General features: G+C 39.8%; 1 pseudogene; it reads right to left on the bottom strand.

Moving 5' to 3' along the window:
* Positions 1-369: 369 nt before the first annotated feature.
* Positions 370-487, bottom strand: LOC114462748 (uncharacterized; annotated as a pseudogene).
* Between the last annotated feature and the right edge of the window lie 4,256 nt (positions 488-4,743).

Below are 4,743 nucleotides of genomic sequence, written 5' to 3'. Positions count from 1 at the left end.
TAGTAAGATGTCTTTCGCTGACGGCAGCTGAGGAGCAGCGTCTCCACCGTCTGTAGATGCGGCCATCTTGAATCAGCTACCTATAGCAGACAAAGAAAAGTGTTGAACGTGCTGCAGATGTGTATGTATGTGTGTATTTATATAATAATAATAATGAATTGGATTTTATATAGCGCTTTATCATAGACACTCTAAGCACTTTACAGAATAAAGGCATTATTCTTTCACTCCACACTTAGTGGTGGTAAGCAACCATTGTAGCCACAGATGCCCTGGGGCAGACTGACGGAAGTGAGGCTGCCAAAGTGCGCCATTGGTCCCTCCTACCACCACCAACACTCACTCACACACTGAGGGAGCGACTGTCCCCCACTGTGGCACCTGGAATTCTCAGTGGTCTCCTATCCAACTACTAACCAGGCCCAGACCTGCTTAGCTTCCGAGATCTAACAAGATCGGGCAATGACAGGCTGGTATTGCCACATGTGTTTTACAGTCATTTTAGAGTCTAAAGAGTCATCTTCAAAGCTCTCCAGGTTATCAACAAAATCCCTCCTTATGATTCCGACTGTGTCTTGCCTGAATCACATTTTTCCTCACACAGTCGACAAATTTTTCAAATCTTACATCAATTTACGTGCACATTCACATGCACACATGCACCTCAGGATTGTGTTAGCTGTCAAGATGAGTAATGTGAAGGCTATGGGGGTTCATGTGGTTTCAGGAACTCCGGGATTTGTCAGAATTCATTGTCATTCCTTGAAGCCTTAAAAACATAACCCAGCACTCCTCACAGATATGGACGTATGGATGGATTGACCAATGTGAAAGAAGTGAAGGAGAAAAGACAGGACATAGGAAATCTGGGTGATTAAACTAAGGCCTTTGCGGTAGATTCCATGCTTAACTTGTGTTGGTCTACGATTGACCCTGCAGCTGTCTTGTTGTTTTTTTGTGACTTATCTTGTTGCGTGTGTGTGTGTTCACACTCTTTGTACGCCGATCTCTGATTAATTAGACACTTTCTGTTTGTCAATGCTGCACATATTAAAGGTCAATGAGTCAAAGTCTAGGAGGACAAAACAAAACCACTTTCACTAGACGCTCACAGTCCAACAGCAGGCGCCTCATGAGCTAAAGAATTGTTGATTATGTGGCACCAAGCCGTAAACCGTCTTTTTCTGATGGTTGTCTGCTGACTCATTTGAGACCTGGAGTGATAATGTGTCCTTTGGGAGTCAGAAACAATGAAAGTTGTTTTATGGCTTCTGTGAGAAAAAAAAAAAAAAAAAAAAAAACGTCAATTATCTGTTTATTGCCTGTGCATTCTTCAGTGCTAAAATAAAGACCAAAGGATGTCTTTGTCCTAAAGATCGTCTCACTGATATTTAGGTTTTTTTTTAGGTGATGTTCTTGCTCTTTGCTTATTCGTAACAATTTCTTAATATTACCAAAGTTTATCACAGCTGGACCTTACATTTTAATGCAGATTAAGTGCAAATTTCACATGATGAGTTAATACACATTGAATGAATTATTAAGAGGCACATATAGTGAATAATATTCAAATTTTGTGCAAAATGTCCTTATTTTACCTTTTTGTTTTCAGTTGGGAATTCACTTCATCAATCACCCCATTTTGTTTGAATGATTGCAATCACATAAAATATTGTCTTTTTATGGTCAAGACGTTTTGATATTTTGAACAAATTGGCAATGAGAGGATAATTATACAAAAATGAAGGCCAAAATTAAGTTTGACCATCACAATTTAACCTGTAAATGAACAAATTATGGTTTGAACAGTCATCTCTCAGGGTTTTCTTAGAGTTGATATCATGTAGGGGTTAATCAATGCAATGCACTTTTGCAAAACCCAGTTTTTCTCTAAAAAAAACTTTTTGGGTCAAGGCTTCACTGAAGGATTTGCAGGTTTTATTCAAGCTAAAACAAATACATTTTTAGTAAATATTTACGGATATCATATCAGGTGAGGTTGGACGATAGGTTTTTATTTTGTAGATGTTTTCTCAAAGTCTAAAGAAACATCATCATCATCATCCTCAGGTGTCTGCCGGGCATCACAAGGACTTATGTGTGAATCAGGACGCGAGGACTTCTGAAGCACTGAGGTCAGAGGTCAGTTGATGTGTGATAAGCTCCCATTCTCATGCCCCAGGTTGGTTTTCTCTGTGGCTGTTTTCAGATCACTGTGGTTCATGTTTGGGAACCAGTGCTGTTCAGAGGTATGTGAACTTTGTTGATTTTCAGTGAACTGGATCACCTTTAAACAAGTACAGAACCAAAGAGGGTAAGTGCTGAGAGGTTCCACACAAAGCACAACCAAAATAGTTGACTCTCATCCACCCCTTTTGTTGTCCCACCCTAACTCCCTCTTCCCTGATCCTTTCCCCTCATTAATGTGTAACACTGCCCTCTTTTTTAGATCGTCCCTCTAATCAAGTTTTTCTTGCCCTTCCTCAGGGAGGGCTGGTGATGGTCACAATTATGCAGAAAAATAAATGTATTTATTTCATTGCAATAATGAAACATGTCGTGAAAAGATTGCACTACATGTAGTGTTGACTCTCAACAGCACGTGCAGATAAAAAAAAAGAGAGGTTCCACACAAAAGTGCAGCTGTCATATGCCAATTTAAACAATCAGATGAAGCATAGGATACAGTGAAATACAACAGTGGAAAGTCTTCATTTTTGTTGTTAAAGTTAAAAAACACACCATTGTTAAATTTAGGTAAAAATTTGGTATTTTTAATCAATATTGTCACTACAAATGACATTAACTTACAAGAACAACTGTATCCAAAATTGCCATAGTTGAAATGTGACTGTTTATTGTGTGTGCTGCCTTCTTTATTCTTTTAGAGAAATACAGGTAAGGGTGAGGAGACTTCCGATGGTCTGAGTCAGTCACCTGACTTCAGCAATGAGGTGCATAATTATTGGTGTTCTGTGTTGGGATTACCAGACTGACTGAGACGAGTCACATGAATGTTGAAGCTCTTATTTAATATAATTAACGTTTTAGTCACAGAAGGATTTAGACTCAGAATAATGTCCTGTTTGCTGTTTTGAGCCAAGTTGGAAGAACCACATCAATGCAACGAGACATTTGAACCAGGTAAGGATGCATGCACAATTTAGAAAAGATCATTAAAAGCAGTTAGAGCAAAGCTTCAATGGCAACGTGTTTCACTCTGAGGGTGTAGAAGGCAGAGGTGACTTTGTTCAAAGATCAGATGCAGATGGTGTGCCCTCAAAATCACTTGAGGGCATTTCACCATGTTTTCTGCATCCTCTGAAGGGTTTTTCCCCCTCGGTGTTGAAAGTAAAACCCAAAATAATGAGGGAGAAGTAACTGTGTAGTGAGAGCTCTTCAAACACGTTCCTTGTTGTGTAATTTCAGCATTATTAAAGCCTGAAAAATGTGCAGATTTATGATGTGTGGCTGATCTCTCTCCCACAGGTTCCTTCTCCCCCTCTCTTTGGGGATGTGGATGACTTAAAGCAGGGCACTTCGGGGTTACACATTGTTATTCTCTCCTCTACCCTTCTTCTAAACCTCTCCGCTCCTCCTCCTGCCTCCCATTTCTCGTCATCCTGACATCTGGTTTCAATCTCAGTTGAGATTACGAACGTAAGCAGAGCATTAGCAATCGCCTCCTCGCCCCTCTTCTTCTTCTCATGTTATTTTGTGTTGCTCATTTCCCAGCAATTCTATAAGACTGATTTAGTTTTGCAACAAGGGCAAAGCTGCTTTTTTCATGTAACCTTTTGTCATCACCGTAGTGAAATTCTTCTCAGCATTTTACCCATTTTTTTAATAACTCAAGTCAAGCTTATTATCAGAATTTAGACGTTGTCTTACTTTTATTGATATCTTTGAGCAGGTCAGACAAAGATAGAAAAAAATGACATTTACAGTTGTCAGAAAACTGGACACTGACCATGACCTCCTGTAGGAAAAGTTCAGGGTCCAGGAGGTAGAGAATCATGTTCTTGAGGTCAAAGGTTAACAGGTAGCTCTGATAGGTGGGGGATGAGAGCTGTGTTTACGGCTGGGAAGGGCAAACAAGGGGCAGCCTTTCCATCTGACCACGGTGATCTGTCTGTTTTAGCTTCTTGCCATGACACAGGTCCTTCAAACTGGTGTCTGTGTATTATCTACTGTCTGTCACTCTACGTTTGTGTCTGCTTTGTTTGTGTTTGGTCACTCAACGTCTGTTAGAGCAAGCAAAACCCGATAATATGCAGAAGGATTATGCTACAAAGACTTACTCCTCCTGAGTATTAGATACTGTGGTGGGATCTGCAGACGGTTCAGTATTGAACATTTCATCACTCTTGGAATCTAAAAGACCCTTTAAAAGTAACACTCTTGACACAGCCAGAGACAATTTAAAACAGCAACTGTCAGGGGATCAAATTGCAACATTTCTCAATAGTCGAACATCACATCACATGGTGGAAAATGAAGAAATATAAATTAACTGTCAAACCATTTTGCCATTTCAATGCAGTCACTTTTCTGTCTTTTGAACATGGCAGATTTTTTCAAAAACTTCTACTAAGCCAAAGGGAAATTACACTTGTAAGGTGGCAGAGCAGGACTTTGATCGTTTATGCTCCCCATAAAAAGACTCATCATACTCTAATAATCAACAGAGGTGTCTTTTCTTTATTTTCTGCAGCTGCGGTTGTGAATTTACAGTCCCTCGTT

The sequence above is a fragment of the Gouania willdenowi genome, chromosome 4 (assembly GCF_900634775.1).
Source record: "Gouania willdenowi chromosome 4, fGouWil2.1, whole genome shotgun sequence".
NCBI classification, from domain to species: domain Eukaryota; kingdom Metazoa; phylum Chordata; class Actinopteri; order Blenniiformes; family Gobiesocidae; genus Gouania; species Gouania willdenowi.
Note: the sequence above shows the minus strand (reverse complement) of the source record. Positions and strands in the feature narration are given on the sequence as shown.